The sequence below is a fragment of the Taudactylus pleione genome, unplaced genomic scaffold (genome assembly GCF_031769625.1).
Source record: "Taudactylus pleione unplaced genomic scaffold, aTauple2 ptg000304l, whole genome shotgun sequence".
Lineage (NCBI taxonomy): Eukaryota > Metazoa > Chordata > Amphibia > Anura > Myobatrachidae > Taudactylus > Taudactylus pleione.
In genome coordinates, this window is record NW_028284705.1 from 508,561 (window position 1) to 530,578 (window position 22,018).

The window sequence follows — 22,018 nt, forward strand, 5'->3', positions numbered from 1 at the left end:
CAGTGCCCTATCTGGTACCAAGTCTAATATGCAGAGTCATATCTGGTACAAAGTCTAATATAGTAGGCTGCCCATATAATGGGCATGATGTTTTACAGATCAGCATCAGGGCAATGTGTGACCAGCCCATTACCATCACACTGAAGCCGGTCTCCCTGGAGCTGCAGCTGTTCTCTTTGTTGCTGACTGTTATCTCCCATTAATACAGAAGAAGGGAAGGAGACTGGCCATCTGTCGGCATGCAGGAACAAGAGTGGGCATAATATGGGTACTCCTGCCACGGAAGAAGCGCCTCTCTGAGCCCAACACGCCTGGGAAGTTGTAGTTGTGATGAAAGGGGACAATAGTGAAGATAAATCACTGTTCACCATTTATCTTGATGTAATCCCCCAATATAGAAGAAATGTCCCTCGTACAATGATCTAGTAAGCTGTTAACGATCTCAATGGGCTGCCCCCCAAGCAAGGGGGGGGGATTTTCCACCGTCTGATTGAAGTAGTCGGGCAAATTCTACTTTTACCAGGACACGTTAGACATCTGCGTATTCTATACTTTTCTCCTCTCCCGGAATGTCAGGGTGGCTCCCGAATCTCAGGTGGAACATCCTTGATGCCCAGAAGGATAGTCATGTATCCCAGAGGCTGTCCGCGGCCAGTATTCAATCCAGGCAGAGAAATAACAAGGTATGCATTGCCCCGCCCACTTCTGCGCAATTCAACCAGCTTAGTCAACCAGGCTGCCACCTCTTGCAACTGGCCCAGGCCCCTCCAAAAAACCTAGGCCCAGGTAAAAAGTCTATATTATTATTTTGCTTGCATTAAATAAAAAAAAACCCCTTATATGGCGGTTTCTCTGCAACGTGGAACCCCTGAAGATCATTCTGATCCTCCCTGGGCAGTGTATTCAGTCGGTACTCCTTATTCGTGTAGGAGATCACATGGTTTGGAAGGTGCTTGTTTGTGTAGGAGTATAACCAGTGTCAACGGAATTTGCTGCGCTATATAAGAAACTGTAAATAAATGTCATTAACAAAGGTTCAACCTGATTTAGACCCCTGTCATTTAACCTTCGCCGGGATACAGCAGTCGGGATTACGTTCGCCGGCTTCCCGACTGCATACCACCAGACTTGTGTCCCCTGTGTCACCTCCTGCCCCCTGTATCCCTCCAGCCTCCTGCGCCTGGTCACTCCTGTCTTTCCATCATCCTGCCCTCCTACCCCCGGTTACTCCAGAACTCTGTCTATCCAACCTCCTGCCCCCTGTCGCTCGAACCTTCTGCCCATGGCACTCAAGCATCCTATAACTCCAACCTCTGGCCCATGTCACTCCAGCCTCCTGCCACTCCAGAGATGCCTCCTGCCCATGTCACTCCAGCGTCCTTACCCCTGCCAATGTCACCCCACCCTCCTACCCTATGTAACTCCAGCTCCATCTTTCCAGCCTCCTTCCCCATGTCACTCCAGACCCAGTCTTTCCAGTCTGATTTGTCACCTCAAGAACCAACCCCCTCCATGACCTCTCCAACCTACTTTCTCTTTCATCCTCTAGGGGACACTGGAGGTGCTTACGCTGGGGTATAGAAGCGTGGATAACTGGAGCTGGCACTTTAAATAATTCAGAAGTGTGAAGCTCCTCCCCCTCTATCCCCCATCAGCCCTCAGTTTAGAAAATGTGCCCTTGGAGCTGGTCACTACATGCTGTGCTCCAGCAATACATTTGATTTTATTTCCGGTAACAGTTCAGTCAGAAACGTGACGGCCGTCACTTACATCAACCGCCAGGGAGAAACTCAAGTCGCATAGCCATGTGGGAAGTCTCTCAGATTCCCTGGTGGGCCGTGAGTCAGTCAGTAATTCTGTAGGCAGAATAGCCAGTATAGCCATCCTAGAACATGAAAGCTTCACCCAGACGTGTTCCATGCATTAGTACATCAATGAGATCGTTCTCAAGTGGACTTCATGGCGTCTAGTTTGAATCATCAGCTCCCAGCATACATGTCAAGTACTAGGGACCCACAGACGAAGGCTGTCGACACACTCACAGTTCCGTCGAACTACGACATTTACCTGTTTTCTCCGATCCCTCTAATTCTTCATCTAAATAGAAAGAAACTCAAGTCGGCCTTAGACTTTCTTGGGGCTACAAACTGGCCTCGGAGAAGTTGGTTCTCGGATCTTTGGTCCCTCCTAGCAGATGTCCCGTGACCTCTTCCTTTACGCCTGGGTATTCTGCTTCAGGGTCTTTTTCATACACCCCAGATTAGCGCAATTGCATTTACGGTGTGGCTCTTGAAACTGATATCTTAAGACACTGAGGCATCCGAGACTCTGTTATCCTATATAGGCTTCACGACAGGAACCTTCTATAACCGGGTGTATAGGTCAAGACCTTCCATCTAGGACTTCCGGTTTCCCTGTTTTTCTCCAAACCGGATTAGAGTCGGGCCTGCGCTTTGGGATTTTTAAAGGTGCAGGTTTTTTCTGCTTGTTCCATTTTCTTTCAGCGCAAGTTGGCCCCCATACCTGTCGTGCTGACGTTCTTCAGGAAGTTTTGAGTGTGCAGCCACCTTTTTTGTACCACTTACAGCTCCCTGGGACTTAAATTTGGTACTTTTATATCTTCAGTTTTCCATCTTGGAACCTATTTAGGAGGTTGGTATTAGTATTTGTCTGGGAAGACTGTCCTCCTCCTGGCTTTGGCTCGCAGAGTTTGGGAATTGGAGGCTCTGTCTTATAAGCCGCCTTACCTTGTGTTTTCATGTTGATGGGGCGGAACTCAGGACGGTGTCGGCTTTCCACATAAACCAGCCTATTGTGGTGCCTTTTTTGATAGAGGACTCGGGTGTTTCCTCTACTCTTGATGTGGTTTGAGATTGCCGAATCTATGTTGCTCGGATGGCGTCTTCCGCTAGTCCGAGTCGCTTTTTGTCCTCTATGATGCTGTTCGGAGGGATTGACAAGCATCCAAATAGACATTGGCTCGTTGGATCAGACTGACTATCCATCAGGCTTATGATCGTTAGCATCCTGTGTCCATTCCACTCTTTCCACGCGTTCTGTGGGTGTGTCGTGAGCGCCTGGGAGGTGTGCCTCCACTTACAATTGTGCCATACGGAGACTTGGTTATCGGTTCACCCTTTCTAACGTTTTACGGGTTGATACAATTGCGGCTTCTGCATCAAGTTCTGGCCGCATTGTACGGCAGGTTCCTCAGAGCGCTCCCGCCCGTGGGGTAAACTTTGGGACGTCCCCAGTGTAAGCACCTCCAGTGGATGAAAGAGAAAATGGGATTTTGGTACCTACCTGTAAATCCTTTTCTCTGATTCCACAGGGGACACTGGACACCCACCTCTGCGCTCTTAGCCTGCCTGTTCAGATAGTTTCATATGTTGTTGTGTGATCTTCTCTCCTTTTCACTCCTGTTGTTCTCCATCTCCTCTCGGTCTTCATTCTCTAAACTGAGGGCTGATGGGGGATAGAGGGGGAGGAGCTTCACACTTCTAAATTATTTAAAGTGGCAGCTCCGGTATTCCACGCCTCTATACCCCATCGTAAGCACCTCCAGTGTCCCCTGGGGAATCAGAGAAAAGGATTTACCGGTAGGTACCAAAATCCCATTTTCTCCTGAAAGCCTGCTGCAAGCTCTTCTTTGCGCTCCTCTTCCTTTCAGCTGTGCACTACACACACAGTGCAGCGCCGCACAGCGTGAAGAGCTGCTGGGCCCCAGTGGCTGGTGGCAAACAGAGGCAGGTTGGTGACACCGACCAGGCCTAAAAGCAGAAAAAACTTCATCCTGTATTTAATTAATACAGGACCCAGCATATGTCCCTTTAATTTACGGGACAATCCTGTAAAAGACAGGACGGGTGGCAACCCTGACCACCACCACCATGAACCATTTGCCCAATGCAAGATGGACCCCACCGTCTGCATGTTTTAGCAGAAACCGAGACTCATCAGACCAGGAAATGCTTTTTTCAGTCTTCGGGCGGGATGAATGAAGCATCGCATTCGGGAGGCGGTGGATCCCACCAACCTTCACATGCTTGCCGGTGTTAGTAACGCCGATATGCATGAAGAAAATCACAAAGGAAGGCTCTCTTGGTAGGAGCTGTCCTTTGTGAATGAGGGAATTCCAGGTCCATGACCCATAAGTCCCTCTGGTGTCCTTCTGTGCATGCGCAGAATGATACACGCGCCGCAGGGGGTGCTGGGAGGGATCAGGAGATGGCATTACCCAACGCATCCATTGGGGATTGGTGCATAGGAGCAATGTGGTTAAACATTTTGGGGGTTTGACCGCATTTCTCCCCTTGCTGTATCCCGCCCTTCATCTTGTGACTCTTCATACTGTAGCCTCAGGATCCTGGTATTAGCTGACATTATGAGTGTAGTGTTCTGCTGGCCCGTCCACTACAAGGATCAGATGTTCGCTTGTATACCACTGGTGTAACGTATGGTTATTTCAGATACTGCTGTCTTCCCTCAGCTTGAGCCAGTCTGGCCATTCTCCTCTGACCTCTCTCACTAACACGATGCTTTCACCCATAGAACTGACGCTCACCAGATGTTTTTTTTATTTTATTTTGTGCACAATTTTCTGTAAACTCCAGAGACCGTTGTGCCTCAAATACCCAGGAAATCATCAGTTTATGAGATACTCATACTCTCTGTAAAAATAACTCAGATCACATTTCCACTCCGTTCTGGTCTGAACAACTGATCCTCTTGACCATGCATGCTGTTAAACACTGCGTTGCTGCTACCACATTGTTTGCTAATTAGATTTTTGAATAGCCAAGCCGGTGTACCTAAGAAAATAGAACCTGTGTACAGTGTGTGTGTGTATATATATATATATATAATTATACAGTATCATACATTATAGTGCTGAGGCAGGCTTTGCTTGTGTGCATTAACAATCACATCTCCTAGCCACAGAAATGGACATTTTTACCACTGGAGAAAGGTTGTGGAACATCTTAAACTGCATTATTTAAACAGATTCTCTCCAAAATGTTAATCTTTCTTCCAGAATTGCAGACCCTCCAACATGACCCCTTCCATTAGGTACACAATGCTCTGCTCCTGGACTTCCCTCTTAATTTATGATTGCAGCCACCTGTGCATATACACCTGTTCAATCAATTACCTAGTTCAACACAGGTGACTGCAATCATAGATTAGGTGGGAAGTCCAGGAGCAGAGTGTTTTGTACCTAATTAATGGAATGGGTCATGTTGGAGGGCAGGTAAGTGCATGAGCTTAAGGCTTCCATGTATCCCTATTCTATGTAACACTACTTCATCCCAGTGAGCTGTCTGTCTGGTACCTCATCATGTGCTGCTGACAGGTCACAGAGTGAATGGGGGCAGAGGACACAGCAGGTCCTGGCATTCTGTGGTATTTGCCCATATGTGACATGGTGGTCAGGTCAGACAGAATATGATGATGGTCGGCACCATGTGACTGATATGGACCAATAGGAAAAGACAGGCGGCGACCATTTTGAAAGAGAGATCCCCTGAGGAGAGGAGAGGAAGGTAATCTATCTATATCTATCCGCAGCCCTGAGGAGATGGGGCGGGAATGTGGAGATTAGGGAGGGAACTAAAACAGAGAAATCTTCCAAATAAGTTGTCCCCGGGAGGGGCCCAAAGCCAGACCTCTCCGTGCCCCTCTTATATGTGTAGTCAGGGGAGCACAGTATACAGTATATTATATATCAGTAATGGCTGAGATAGCAGAAGAGCTTACACACTTTTCTTGTCATAGTGTTATGTACGTAATGGCCTGAAGAGTGATATCTGCTGATGTCTCATAGTGAAGGGGTATTACTAGAGAAAGAGGAGCTGTACCCCAATGTTACCATCTTCAGGGGTATTACTAGAGAAAGAGGAGCTGTACCCCTATGTTACCATCTTCAGGGGTATTACTAGAGAAAGAGGAGATGTACCCCTATATTACCATCTTCAGGGGTATTACTAGAGAAAGAGGAGCTGTACCCCTATATTACCATCTTCAGGGGTATTACTAGAGAAAGAGGAGCTGTACCCCTATATTACCATCTTCAGGGGTATTACTAGAGAAAGAGGAGCTGTACCCCTATATTACCATCTTCAGGGGTATTACTAGAGAAAGAGGAGCTGTACCCCTATATTACCATCTTCAGGGGTATTACTAGAGAAAGAGGAGCTGTACCCCTATATTACCATCTTCAGGGGTATTACTAGAGAAAGAGGAGCTGTACCCCTATGTTACCATCTTCAGGGGTATTACTAGAGAAAGAGGAGCTGTACCCCAATGTTACCATCTTCAGGGGTATTACTAGAGAAAGAGGAGCTGTACCCCAATGTTACCATCTTCAGGGGTATTACTAGAGAAAGAGGAGCTGTACCCCAATGTTACCATCTTCAGGGGTATTACTAGAGAAAGAGGAGCTGTACCCCTATGTTACCATCTTCAGGGGTATTACTAGAGAAAGAGGAGCTGTACCCCTATATTACCATCTTCAGGGGTATTACTAGAGAAAGAGGAGCTGTACCCCTATATTACCATCTTCAGGGGTATTACTAGAGAAAGAGGAGCTGTACCCCTATATTACCATCTTCAGGGGTATTACTAGAGAAAGAGGAGCTGTACCCCTATATTACCATCTTCAGGGGTATTACTAGAGAAAGAGGAGCTGTACCCCTATGTTACCATCTTCAGGGGTATTACTAGAGAAAGAGGAGCTGTACCCCTATGTTACCATCTTCAGGGGTATTACTAGAGAAAGAGGAGCTGTACCCCTATATTACCATCTTCAGGGGTATTACTAGAGAAAGAGGAGCTGTACCCCTATGTTACCATCTTCAGGGGTATTACTAGAGAAAGAGGAGCTGTACCCCAATGTTACCATCTTCAGGGGTATTACTAGAGAAAGAGGAGCTGTACCCCTATGTTACCATCTTCAGGGGTATTACTAGAGAAAGAGGAGCTGTACCCCAATGTTACCATCTTCAGGGGTATTACTAGAGAAAGAGGAGCTGTACCCCTATGTTACCATCTTCAGGGGTATTACTAGAGAAAGAGGAGCTGTACCCCTATATTACCATCTTCAGGGGTATTACTAGAGAAAGAGGAGCTGTACCCCTATATTACCATCTTCAGGGGTATTACTAGAGAAAGAGGAGCTGTACCCCTATATTACCATCTTCAGGGGTATTACTAGAGAAAGAGGAGCTGTACCCCTATATTACCATCTTCAGGGGTATTACTAGAGAAAGAGGAGCTGTACCCCTATATTACCATCTTCAGGGGTATTACTAGAGAAAGAGGAGCTGTATCCCTATGTTACCATCTTCAGGGGTATTACTAGAGAAAGAGGAGCTGTACCCCAATGTTACCATCTTCAGGGGTATTACTAGAGAAAGAGGAGCTGTACCCCTATGTTACCATCTTCAGGGGTATTACTAGAGAAAGAGGAGCTGTACCCCTATGTTACCATCTTCAGGGGTATTACTAGAGAAAGAGGAGCTGTACCCCTATATTACCATCTTCAGGGGTATTACTAGAGAAAGAGGAGCTGTACCCCTATATTACCATCTTCAGGGGTATTACTAGAGAAAGAGGAGCTGTACCCCTATATTACCATCTTCAGGGGTATTACTAGAGAAAGAGGAGCTGTACCCCTATGTTACCATCTTCAGGGGTATTACTAGAGAAAGAGGAGCTGTACCCCAATGTTACCATCTTCAGGGGTATTACTAGAGAAAGAGGAGCTGTACCCCTATGTTACCATCTTCAGGGGTATTACTAGAGAAAGAGGAGCTGTACCCCAATGTTACCATCTTCAGGGGTATTATTAGAGAAAGAGGAGCTGTACCCCAATGTTACCATCTTCAGGGGTATTACTAGAGAAAGAGGAGCTGTACCCCTATGTTACCATCTTCAGGGGTATTACTAGAGAAAGAGGAGCTGTACCCCTATATTACCATCTTCAGGGGTATTACTAGAGAAAGAGGAGCTGTACCCCTATATTACCATCTTCAGGGGTATTACTAGAGAAAGAGGAGCTGTACCCCTATATTACCATCTTCAGGGGTATTACTAGAGAAAGAGGAGCTGTACCCCTATATTACCATCTTCAGGGGTATTACTAGAGAAAGAGGAGCTGTACCCCTATGTTACCATCTTCAGGGGTATTACTAGAGAAAGAGGAGCTGTACCCCAATGTTACCATCTTCAGGGGTATTACTAGAGAAAGAGGAGCTGTACCCCTATGTTACCATCTTCAGGGGTATTACTAGAGAAAGAGGAGCTGTACCCCAATGTTACCATCTTCAGGGGTATTACTAGAGAAAGAGGAGCTGTACCCCTATGTTACCATCTTCAGGGGTATTACTAGAGAAAGAGGAGCTGTACCCCTATATTACCATCTTCAGGGGTATTACTAGAGAAAGAGGAGCTGTACCCCTATATTACCATCTTCAGGGGTATTACTAGAGAAAGAGGAGCTGTACCCCTATATTACCATCTTCAGGGGTATTACTAGAGAAAGAGGAGCTGTACCCCTATGTTACCATCTTCAGGGGTATTACTAGAGAAAGAGGAGCTGTACCCCAATGTTACCATCTTCAGGGGTATTACTAGAGAAAGAGGAGCTGTACCCCTATGTTACCATCTTCAGGGGTATTACTAGAGAAAGAGGAGCTGTACCCCAATGTTACCATCTTCAGGGGTATTACTAGAGAAAGAGGAGCTGTACCCCTATGTTACCATCTTCAGGGGTATTACTAGAGAAAGAGGAGCTGTACCCCAATGTTACCATCTTCAGGGGTATTACTAGAGAAAGAGGAGCTGTACCCCTATGTTACCATCTTCAGGGGTATTACTAGAGAAAGAGGAGCTGTACCCCTATATTACCATCTTCAGGGGTATTACTAGAGAAAGAGGAGCTGTACCCCTATATTACCATCTTCAGGGGTATTACTAGAGAAAGAGGAGCTGTACCCCTATATTACCATCTTCAGGGGTATTACTAGAGAAAGAGGAGCTGTACCCCTATATTACCATCTTCAGGAGTATTACTAGAGAAAGAGGAGCTGTACCCCTATATTACCATCTTCAGGGGTATTACTAGAGAAAGAGGAGCTGTACCCCTATGTTACCATCTTCAGGGGTATTACTAGAGAAAGAGGAGCTGTACCCCAATGTTACCATCTTCAGGGGTATTACTAGAGAAAGAGGAGCTGTACCCCTATGTTACCATCTTCAGGGGTATTACTAGAGAAAGAGGAGCTGTACCCCAATGTTACCATCTTCAGGGGTATTACTAGAGAAAGAGGAGCTGTACCCCTATGTTACCATCTTCAGGGGTATTACTAGAGAAAGAGGAGCTGTACCCCTATGTTACCATCTTCAGGGGTATTACTAGAGAAAGAGGAGCTGTACCCCAATGTTACCATCTTCAGGGGTATTACTAGAGAAAGAGGAGCTGTACCCCTATGTTACCATCTTCAGGGGTATTACTAGAGAAAGAGGAGCTGTACCCCTATATTACCATCTTCAGGGGTATTACTAGAGAAAGAGGAGCTGTACCCCAATGTTACCATCTTCAGGGGTATTACTAGAGAAAGAGGAGCTGTACCCCTATGTTACCATCTTCAGGGGTATTACTAGAGAAAGAGGAGCTGTACCCCTATGTTACCATCTTCAGGGGTATTACTAGAGAAAGAGGAGCTGTACCCCTATGTTACCATCTTCAGGGGTATTACTAGAGAAAGAGGAGCTGTACCCCTATGTTACCATCTTCAGGGGTATTATTAGAGAAAGAGGAGCTGTACCCCAATGTTACCATCTTCAGGGGTCGTACTAGAGAAAGAGAGGCGCTGTACCCCAATGTACCATCTTCAGGGGTATTACTAGAGAAAGAGGAGCTGTACCACAATGTTACCATCTTCAGGGGTATTACTAGAAAAAGAGGAGCTGTACCCCAATGTTACCATCTTCAGGGGTATTACTAGAAAAAGAGGAGCTGTACCCCAATGTTACCATCTTCAGGGGTATTACTAGAAAAAGGAGCTGTACCACAATGTTACTATCTTCAGGGGTATTACTAGAGAAAGAGGAGCTGTACCCCAATGTTACCATCTTCAGGGGTATTACTAGAGAAAGAGGAGCTGTATCCCAATGTTACCATCTTCAGGGGTATTACTAGAGAAAGAGGAGCTGTACCCCAATGTTACCATCTTCAGGGGTATTACTAGAGAAAGAGGAGCTGTACCCCAATGTTACCATCTTCAGGGGTATTACTAGAGAAAGAGGAGCTGTACCCCAATGTTACCATCTTCAGGGGTATTACTAGAGAAAGAGGAGCTGTACCCCAATGTTACCATCTTCAGGGGTATTACTAGAGAAAGAGGAGCTGTACCCCTATATTACCATCTTTAGGGGTATTACTAGAGAAAGAGGAGCTGTACCCCTATATTACCATCTTTAGGGGTATTACTAGAGAAAGAGGAGCTGTACCCCTATATTACCATCTTTAGGGGTATTACTAGAGAAAGAGGAGCTGTACCCCTATATTACCATCTTTAGGGGTATTACTAGAGAAAGAGGAGCTGTACCCCTATATTACCATCTTCAGGGGTATTACTAGAGAAAGAGGAGCTGTACCCCAATGTTACCATCTTCAGGGGTATTACTAGAGAAAGAGGAGCTGTACCCCAATGTTACCATCTTCAGGGGTATTACTAGAGAAAGAGGAGCTGTACCCCAATGTTACCATCTTCAGGGGTATTACTAGAGAAAGAGGAGCTGTACCCCAATGTTACTATCTTTAGGGGTATTACTAGAGAAAGAGGAGCTGTACCCCAATGTTACCATCTTCAGGGGTCTTACTAGAGAAAGAGAGGAGACGTACCCCAATGTTACCATCTTCAGGGGTATTACTAGAGAAAGAGGAGCTGTACCCCAATGTTACCATCTTCAGGGGTATTACTAGCGAAAGAGGAGCTGTACCCCAATGTTACCATCTTCAGGGGTAGTACTAGAGAAAGAGGAGCTGTACCCCTATGTTACCATCTTCAGGGGTATTACTAGAGAAAGAGGAGCTGTACCCCTCTATTACCATCTTCAGGGGTATTACTAGAGAAAGAGGAGCTGTACCCCAATGTTACCATCTTCAGGGGTATTACTAGAAAAAGAGGAGCTGTACCCCAATGTTACCATCTTCAGGGGTATTACTAGAGAAAGAGGAGCTGTACCCCTATGTTACCATCTTCAGGGGTATTACTAGAGAAAGAGGAGCTTACCATCTTCAGGGGTATTACTAGAGAAAGATGAGCTGTACCCCAATGTTACCATCTTCAGGGGTATTACTAGAGAAAGAGGAGCTGTACCCCAATGTTACCATCTTCAGGGGTATTACTAGAGAAAGAGGAGCTGTACCCCAATGTTACCATCTTCAGGGGTCTTACTAGAGAAAGAGGAGCTGTACCCCCAATGTACCATATTCAGAGGTCTTACTAGAGAAAGAGGAGCTGTATTCCAATGTTACCATCTTCAGGGGTCTTACTAGAGAAAGAGGAGCTGTACCCCAATGTTACCATCTTCAGGGGTCTTACTAGAGAAAGAGGAGCTGTACCCCAATGTTACCATCTTCAGGGGTCGTACTAGAGAAAGAGAGGCGCTGTACCCCAATGTACCATCTTCAGGGGTCTTACTAGAGAAAGAGAGGAGCTGTACCACAATGTTACCATGTTCAGTGGTCTTACTAGAGAAAGAGAGGAGCTGTACCCCAATGTTACCATATTCAGGGGTCGTACTAGAGAAAGAGAGGAGCTGTACCCCAATGTTACCATCTTCAGGGGTCGTACTAGAGAAAGAGAGGAGCTGTACCCCAATGTTACCATCTTCAGGGGTCGTACTAGAGAAAGAGAGGAGCTGTACCCCAATGTACCATCTTCAGGGGTATTACTAGAGAAAGAGAGGAGCTGTACCCCAATGTTACCATCTTCAGGGGTCTTACTAGAGAAAGAGGAGCTGTACCCCAATGTTACCATCTTCAGGGGTCTTACCAGAGAAAGAGATGAGCTGTACCCCAATGTTACCATCTTCAGGGGTATTACCAGAGAAAGAGAGGAGCTGTACCCCAATGTTACCATATTCAGGGGTCTTACTAGAGAAAGAGAGGAGCTGTACCCCAATGTTACCATCTTCAGGGTTATAGTTAGAGAGCGGAACTGTACCCCAATTTTACAATCTTCAGGGGTATTACTAGAGAAATAGAGGAGCTGTACCCCAATGATGGTCTTATTAGAGAAAGAATGGAACTGTACCTTTTATTTGGTCTGACCAAGTGTAGGAGGAGATCTATACCACTAATAGCCTCAGGGGTTTGGCTAGTGAAAGGAGATCTCAATTACAGTACTTCTGATGCATATACTGCATTGTGGATCTGCTGTATATAATGCATTGTGTGCAGGTCTCCTGCACAGGTATATAATGCATTGTGGGTGGGTCTTTTGTACAGGTATATATTGCATTGTCTCCTGCACAGGTATATATTACGTTGTGGGTGGGTCTTTTGCACAGGTACATATTGCATTGTCTCCTGTACAGGTACATATTGCATTGTGGGTGGGTCTCCTGTGCAAGTACATTCGCATTGTGGGCGGTCTGCCTGTGCAGATATATCATGCATTATGGGTGGGTCTCCTGCACAGGTATATAATGCATGGTGGGCGGGTCTTCTGCACATGTACATTCTACATATTAGGCGGGTCTCTGGCACAGGTACATAGGGCCTGATTCAGAGCCGCTCGTTAGCGGCAGTACGTGCGTTCCGAGCGATGTTCGCACATCTGCGCATGCGTACGGTTTTTAGTACGCATGCGCGAACCAGTCAGTGCGGCCGAATATCGTTTGTACGCTATATAGCGAGTGCCTGCTATTTTGAGTGACAGAATGAGGCGTATGTGGGTGGTAACAGGGGAAGGTGCTTGAAAACGGGGAGTGGAGATCAGAACGCAGGCGTGCTTAAAGGTCAAAACGGGCGTTTTAAGGGAGTGCATAATTAATACAGCAGCGTCATTGACCACGTCATTTGGTTTTTTTTAACTCAGAACTGCTCGCAAAATAGCGGTTGAAAAAACCAACCACAAGAATAGCGAACAGTTCATACGCTGTACGATGTACTCGATTAATCTAATAAATAGCGGACATGACGTATGGTGCGTGCGGCCAGGGGGCGTTTTTATCAAATAAACGAGCGTATGTTTTGCTCGCTCGTTCAGACTTAGAGGTGTGAACAGACTGCAATGTGCGAACGGATCATTTGAATAGCCACCCCTTGTTTTTGAACGAACGACTGCAAATAGCGAACGTCTCTGAATGAGGTCCATATTGCATTATGGGCTTGTATCCTGCACAGGTACAGTATAATCATACATTGCGGAAGGTCTCCTGCACAGGTACAGTACAGTATATCATACATTGTGGGCGGTCTCCTGCACAGGTATATAATGCATTGCGGGCGGGACTCCTGCGCAGGTATATAAAGCATTGCGGGCGGGACTCCTGCGCAGGTATATAACGCATTGCGGGCGGGTCTCCTGCGCAGGTATATAACGCATTGCGGGCGGGTCTCCTGCGCAGGTATATAAAGCATTGCGGGCGGGTCTCCTGCGCAGGTATATAATGCATTGCGGGCGGGTCTCCTGCGCAGGTATATAATGCATTGTGGGGGGACTCCTGCGCAGGTATATAATGCATTGCGGGCGGGACTCCTGCGCAGGTACATAATGCATTGAGAGCGGGACTCCTGCGCAGGTATATAATGCATTGCGAGCGGGTCTCCTGCGCAGGTATATAATGCATTGCGGGCGGGTCTCCTGCGCAGGTATATAATGCACTGTGGGTGGGACTCCTGCGCAGGTATATAATGCATTGTGGGCGGGACTCCTGTGCAGGTATATAATGCATTGTGGACGGGACTCCTGTGCAGGTATATAATGCATTACGGGCCGGTCTCCTGCACAGGTATGTAATGCATTGTGGGCGGGACTCCTGTGCAGGTATATAATACATTTTGGGCGGGACTTCTGTGCAGGTATATAATGCATTGCGGGCGGTTCTCCTGCGCAGGTATATAATGTATTGCGGGCGGGACTCCTGCGCAGGTACATAATGCATTGCGAGCGGGACTCCTGCGCAGGTATATAATGCATTGCGAGCGGGACTCCTGCGCAGGTATATAATGCATTGCGGGCAAATTTCCTGCGCAGGTATATAATGCATTGCGGGCGGGCTCCTGCGCAGGTATATAATGCATTGCGGGCGGTTCTCCTGCGCAGGTATATAATGCATTGCGGGCGGGACTCCTGCGCAGGTATATAATGCATTGTGGGCAGGACTCCTGCGCAGGTATATAATGCATTGTGGGCAGGACTCCTGCGCAGGTATATAATGCATTGTGGGCGGGACTCCTGCGCAGGTATATAATGCATTGTGGGCGGGACTCCTGTGCAGGTATATAATGCATTGTGGGCGGGACTCCTGGGCAGGTATATAATGCATTGCGGGCGGTTCTCCTGCGCAGGTATATAATGCATTGCGGGCGGGACTCCTGCGCAGGTATATAATGCATTGTGGGCGGGACTCCTGCGCAGGTATATAATGCATTGAGGGCGGGACTCCTGTGCAGGTATATAATGCATTGTGGGCGGGACTCCTGTGCAGGTATATAATGCATTGTGGGCGGGACTCCTGGGCAGGTATATAATGCATTGTGGGCGGGACTCCTGCACAGGTATATAATGCATTGTGGGCGGGACTCCTGTGCAAGTATATAATGCATTGTGGGCGGGACTAATGCGCAGGTATATAGGGCCTGATCCAGACCCACTCGCTATTTGCGGTCGTTCGTTCTAAAACAAGGGGTGGCTATTCAAATGAACCGTTCGCTAATTGCGGTCTGTTCACGCCTCTAAGTCTGAACGAGCGAGCAAAACTTGCGGTTGTAATTTTGAAAAATACGCCCCCTTGCCGCTCGCACCATACGTCATGTCCGCTATTTATTAGATTAATCGAGTACATCGAACAGCGTATGAACTGCTCGCTATTCTTGTGGCTGGTTTTTTCAACCGCTATTTTGCGAGCAGTTCTGAGTAAAAAAAAACCAAGTGACGTGGTCAATGACGCTGCTGTATTAATTATGCACACCCTTAAAACGCCCGTTTTGACTTTTTTGCACGCCTGCGTTCGAATTCCACACTCCCGTTTTCAAGCACCTTCCCCTGTTACCACCCACATACGCCTCCTTCTGTCACTCAAAATAGCAGGCATTCGCTATATAGCGAACAAACGATTTTTGGCCGCAGTGACTGGTTCGCGCATGCGAATTAAAATCCGTACGCATGCGCAGATGTGCGAACATCGGTCAGAACGAACGAGCGGCCGCTTACGAGCGGCTCTGAATCAGGGCCATAATGCATTGTGGACGGGACTCCTGTGCAGGTATATAATGCATTGTGGGCAGGACTCCTGCGCAGGTATATATTGCATTGTAGCTGATCCGCCGTCCTATCGGACGATCGGTAAGTGCATACACACTTACCGATGTGCTGACCGCCCGTACACACAGCATGATGTGCCGATATATCGGCCAGTGTGTTCCCAGCATAAGCATGGATGATCAATGTTTATAATACATAGCAATGTCTGAATGTGTGACATCTGCACAGTACCACTTCTCTAGTTCTGTCATCTGGGTGTAATGATCAGTATCTGTTCTTATTGTAACAGTATGGCATCTGCACAGTACCACTTCTCTAGTTCTGTATGCTGGTGTGTGATTCTCAGTATCTGTTCTTAGTCTTGATATATGACATATGCACAGTACCACTCCTCTAGTTCTGTAATCTGGGTGTAATTATCAGTATCTGTTCTTAGTCTTGATATATGACATCTGCACAGCACCACTTCTCTAGTTCTGTAATCTGGGTGTAATCCTCAGTATCTGTTCTTATTGTAACAGTATGGCATCTGCACAGTACCACTTCTCTAGTTCTGTATGCTGGTGTGTGATTCTCAGTATCTCTTCTTAATCTGACAGTATGCTGGGTGTAATCCTTAGTATCTGTTCTTAGTCTGAAAGTATGGCATCTGCACAGTACCACTTCTCTAGTTCTGTATGCTGGGTGTAATTCTCAGTGCCTGTTCTTATTCTGTATGTATGCCATCTGCACAGTACCACTTCTCTAGTTCTGTATTCTGGGTGTAATTCTCAGTGTCTGTTCTTATTCTGTATGTATGCCATCTGCACAGTACCACTTCTCTAGTTATGTTTGCTGGGTGTAATTCTCAGTGTCTGTTCTTATTCTGTATGTATGACATCTGCACAGTTCCACTTCTCTATTTCGGTATGCTGGGTGTAATTCTCAGTGTCTGTTCTTAGTCTGAATGTATGACATCTGCACAGTACCACTTCTCTAGTTCTGTTTGCTGGGTGTATTCCTCAGTGTCTGTTCTTAGTCTGAATGTATGACATATGCACAGTACCACTTCTCTAGTTCTGTATGCTGGGTGTAATTCTCAGTGTCTGTTCTTATTCTGGATGTATTGCATGTGCACAGTACCACTTCTCTAGTTTTGTATGCTGGGTGTATTCCTCAGTGTCTGTTCTTATTCTGGATGTATGCCATCTGCACAGTACCACTTCTCTAGTTCTGTATGCTGGGTGTATTCCTCGGTGTCTGTTCTTTTTCTGGATGTTTTGCATCTGCACAGTACCACTTCTCTAGTTCTGTATGCTGGGTGTATTCCTCAGTATCTGTTCTTATTCTGTATGTATGACATCTGCACAGTACCACTTCTCTAGTTCTGTATGCTGGGTGTAATTCTCAGTGTCTGTTCTTATTCTGTATGTATGACATATGCACAGTACCACTTCTCTAGTTCTGTATGCTGGGTGTATTCCTCAGTGTTTGTTCTTATTCTGGATGTATGGCATCTGCACAGTACCACTTCTCTAGTTCTGTATGCTGGGTGTATTCCTCAGTGTCTGTTCTTATTCTGGATGTATGGCATCTGCACAGTACCACTTCTCTAGTTTTGTATGCTGGGTGTATTCCTCAGTGTCTGTTCTTATTCTGTATGTATGACATCTGCACAGTACCACTTCTCTAGTTCTGTATGTTGGGTATATTCCTCAGTGTCTGTTCTTATTCTGGATGTATGGCATCTGCACAGTACCACTTCTCTAGTTCTGTATGCTGGGTGTAATTCTCAGTGTCTGTTCTTATTCTGTATGTATGACATCTGCACAGTACCACTTCTCTAGTTCTGTATGCTGGGTGTAATTCTCAGTGTCTGTTCTTATTCTGGATGTATGACATATGCACAGTACCACTTCTCTAGTTCTGTATGCTGGGTGTATTCCTCAGTGTCTGTTCTTATTCTGATTGTATTGCATCTGCACAGTACCACTTCTCTAGTTTTGTATGCTGGGTGTATTCCTCAGTGTCTGTTCTTATTCTGTATGTATGACATATGCACAGTACCACTTCTCTAGTTCGGTATGCTGGGTGTAATTCTCAGTGTCTGTTCTTATTCTGTATGTATGCCATCTGCACAGTACCACTTCTCTAGTTCTGTATGCTGGGTGTATTCCTCAGTGTCTGTTCTTATTCTGGATGTATTGCATCTGCACAGTACCACTTCTCTAGTTTTGTATGCTGGGTGTATTCCTCTGTGTCTGTTCTTATTCTGGATGTATTGCATCTGCACAGTACCACTTCTCTAGTTTTGTATGCTGGGTGTATTCCTCAGTGTCTGTTCTTATTCTGTATGTATGGCATCTGCACAGTACCACTTCTCTAGTTCTGTATGCTGGGTGTATTCCTCAGTGTCTGTTCTTATTCTGTATGTATGACGTCTGCAATTTTAAATCTATTTAAAATTAACCTTTAGTAAATATAACCCCTACATGTGAACTTAACGCAGGCAGCATATATATATATATGTGTGTGTACCCAGAAAGTATCAATTAGGTAACATCCCCTATGTAAACAGCAGCACGCCTGATCTCACACACACAGGCATTGCTACATACTCCCCCTGGACCACACATGACCGTATCAGAGAGCGTGAACAAGGTAGGACTTCCGTCACATGTATGTGTAAAGGCTGAGAGCAGCAATGTGTTAGGTAGTGGCACGTGTGTGTCACGGCACAGATCACTGTCATGTGTCCAGCTCGCAGCACTTCCCATGTGTAGGCATGTCCCTGGCTCCCACTCATTGTCTGGCCAGCTCATTAGGAAGCGTGCGCTATAAATGCATACGGATGAATTAGCGCTGGCTTTTGGTGCGTGTAACGTGTCAGATGGGCCCCAGCAGCGCTGCACATGTGTCCGGTTGGGATACTGATATATTGTCGCAGTGAGCGGCGGAAGGAGGTGTCCGTTGGAAGCGCCGCTCATTTACATAGACATGAGACATGTGATGATCATGCCTACTGTATGCCCATTATAGTGCCAGTCTATGCTCATAAGCAGCAAGGCGGACATGGCAGAGAGCGTGTCCTACACGCCAATTATTATACACAGAACTCACATCCTATCTGAAAGGAATCCTTTGTGTAAAAATGCCAGAGGAGCCGTCACATAACATGTAATGACATACATGTACATAGAAGATAATGATGCATTACATAGTGTAGCTATGGATAAATGACATACATGTACATAGAAGATAATGATGCATTACATAGTGTAGCTAAGGGTAAATGACATATCTCTGTGTACAGAGGAATGACATGAATTACCTGAGGGTTTGGGGGCGCAGGTTTCCTGGAAGCCTCCTTAGAAAGCTGGGATAAGGCCACCGTCTGGCTCTGGTGTCCCCGACCTCGGAATGCTGCTGCACCTGCCGCTCTCCAGCCGCCCAGCTAGCTCACCATCTTCTCAGCCAGATCTCCCGGGCACCAGGCTGCCTCCGCCACCAAACTTAGCCTGGAAGGGACCCCGCTGTGCCATACTCAGAAGCCGGATAATCCAGGTCCTAATGAGAGCACCCCTGATTCTTCCCCCGGGGAGTATATCAGAGGCTGCTCCTCCGTTCCCAGACTAACTTTGTGTGCTAGGCTGAGTGTGTCTGTTACAAACACGCGGGATTTGTATTGTTCTCCGCTCTCTTTATCCTGCTGTGCTGGGAGCGAGGGGAGGAGGGATGAATGCAGAGGACAGGGACACGGATATTTGCTCTCGGGACTCCTGACTAAGGAATAAGCTGTAAGCTCTTCAGACCAGGTGTGTCTGTGGGAAAGTTATGCCTCGCACCAACGAGTGGCTGGAGAAGGGGCCGGTCCACTAAACACCAGGGTGATAAATGTCAGGAACTGCCATGATATAGTCACCTGTAATAATGGGCTTTATACATAGACAGCGGAGCTTTCATATGTGTAATTTACACTGATCACAATTTATTCCCGATGCTGCCATTTGTATTTGACCTTTAATTCTCTCCTAACCTATAATTCACCATTGATTGGTGCTGACACGATTATAATTATTATTGAGTAGTGATCTTAGGGCCTGATTTAGGTTGGATCGCAAGGCTGCGTTCGCACGTAGCCAGCCGATGTTTGCATCCTGCGCATGCGTATAAGAATCAGTGCGTGAACCGGCCACACTGATCGCAGAGTCTTCACACAGCGATCGCAGAGAGCACGCAGAGTCTTCACACAGCGATCGCAGAGTGCAGGCAGAGTCCTCACACAGCGATCGCAGAGAGCAGGCAGAGTCCTCACACAGCGATCGCAGAGAGCAGGCAGAGTCCTCACACAGCGATCGCAGAGAGCAGGCAGAGTCCTCACACAGCGATCGCAGAGAGCAGGCAGAGTCCTCACACAGCGATCTCAGAGAGCACACAGAGTCTTCACACAGCGATCTCAGAGAGCACACAGAGTCTTCACACAGCGATCTCAGAGAGCACGCAGAGTCCTCACACAGCGATCGCAGAGAGCATGCAGTCTTCACACCGATCGCAGAGAGCAGGCAGAGTCCTCACACAGCGATCGCAGAGAGCACGTAGAGTCCTCACACAGCGATCGCAGAGAGCAGGCAGAGTCCTCACAGCGATCGCAGAGAGCAGGCAGAGTCCTCACAGCGATCGCAGAGAGCAGGCAGAGTCCTCACAGCGATCGCAGAGAGCAGGCAGAGTCCTCACACAGCGATCGCAGAGAGCACGCAGAGTCCTCACACAGCGATTGCAGAGAGCACGCAGAATCTTCACACAGCGATCGCAGAGAGCACGCAGAGTCCTCACACAGCGATCGCAGAGAGCACGCAGAGTCCTCACACAGCGATCGCAGAGAGCACGCAGAGTCCTCACACAGCGATCACAGAGAGCACGCAGAGTCCTCACACATCGATCGCAGAGAGCACGCAGAGTCCTCACACATCGATCGCAGAGAGCACGCAGAGTCCTCACACATCGATCGCAGAGAGCACGCAGAGTCCTCACACAGCGATCGCAGAGAGCACGCAGAGTCCTCACACAGCGATCGCAGAGAGCACGCAGAGTCCTCACACATCGATCGCAGAGAGCACGCAGAGTCCTCACACATCGATCGCAGAGAGCACGCAGAGTCCTCACACATCGATCGCAGAGAGCACGCAGAGTCCTCACACATCGATCGCAGAGAGCAGGCAGAGTCCTCACACAGCGATCGCAGAGAGCAGGCAGAGTCCTCACACAGCGATCGCAGAGAGCAGGCAGAGTCCTCACACAGCGATCGCAGAGAGCAGGCAGAGTCCTCACACAGCGATCGCAGAGAGCACGCAGAGTCTTCACACAGCGATCGCAGAGAGCACACAGAGTCCTCACACAGCGATCGCAGAGAGCACGCAGAGTCCTCACACAGCGATCGCAGAGAGCACGCAGAGTCCTCACACAGCGATCGCAGAGAGCAGGCAGAGTCCTCACACAGCGATCGCAGAGAGCAGGCAGAGTCTTCACACAGCGATCGCAGAGAGCACGCAGAGTCTTCACACAGCGATCGCAGAGAGCACGCAGAGTCCTCACACAGCGATCGCAGAGAGCACGCAGAGTCCTCACACACGCCGACGTCTATTCTCCGGCGGTGACCGGGTCACCGCACATTTCTTCACCCGCGGGACACTGCGACCCGCGGGTGAAGACAGTTCCCGCAGGCTGTTAGGGCAGGGCGCTTTTTGCCCTCCTTTTGGAGGGCAGGGCGCTTTTTGCCTTCCAGAAAGAGGGCAGGGCGCCGCGCCCCGCTAAAACAGCCTAGCGGGAACGCTATCTATGTAGAGAGAGATTATATAGACTGTCAGTGTATTATAGATGCTATGCAGTATATAGAGAGAGATTATATAGACTGTCAGTGTATTATAGATGCTATGCAGTATATAGAGAGAGATTATATAGACTGTCAGTGTATTATAGATGCTATGCAGTATATAGAGAGAGATTATATAGACTGTCAGTGTATTATAGATGCTATGCAGTATATAGAGATTATATAGACTGTCAGTGTATTATAGATGCTATGCAGTATATAGAGAGAGATTATATAGACTGTCAGTGTATTATAGATGCTATGCAGTATATAGAGAGAGATTATATAGACTGTCAGTGTATTATAGATGCTATGCAGTATATAGAGAGAGATTATATAGACTGTCAGTGTATTATAGATGCTATGCAGTATATAGAGAGAGATTATATAGACTCAGTGTATTATAGATGCTATGCAGTATATAGAGAGAGATTATATAGACTGTCAGTGTATTATAGATGCTATGCAGTATATAGAGAGAGATTATATAGACTGTCAGTGTATTATAGATGCTATGCAGTATATATAGAGAGATTATATAGACTCAGTGTATTATAGATGCTATGCAGTATATAGAGAGAGATTATATAGACTATCAGTGTATTATAGATACTATGCAGTATATAGAGATTATATAGACTCAGTGTATTATAGATGCTATGCAGTATAT

General features: G+C 46.8%; 1 protein-coding gene across 1 annotated transcript in view; it reads right to left on the reverse strand.

Moving 5' to 3' along the window:
* Positions 1 to 19,098, reverse strand: part of LOC148511581 (microtubule-actin cross-linking factor 1, isoforms 6/7-like) — a 255,456-nt gene extending 236,358 nt beyond the window's left edge. Inside the window, exon 1 of the mRNA XM_088442060.1 lies at positions 18,811 to 19,098. The gene's annotated coding sequence lies outside the window, so the exon portion shown is untranslated. The remainder of the gene's footprint in view (positions 1 to 18,810) is intronic.
* Positions 19,099 to 22,018: the final 2,920 nt, after the last annotated feature.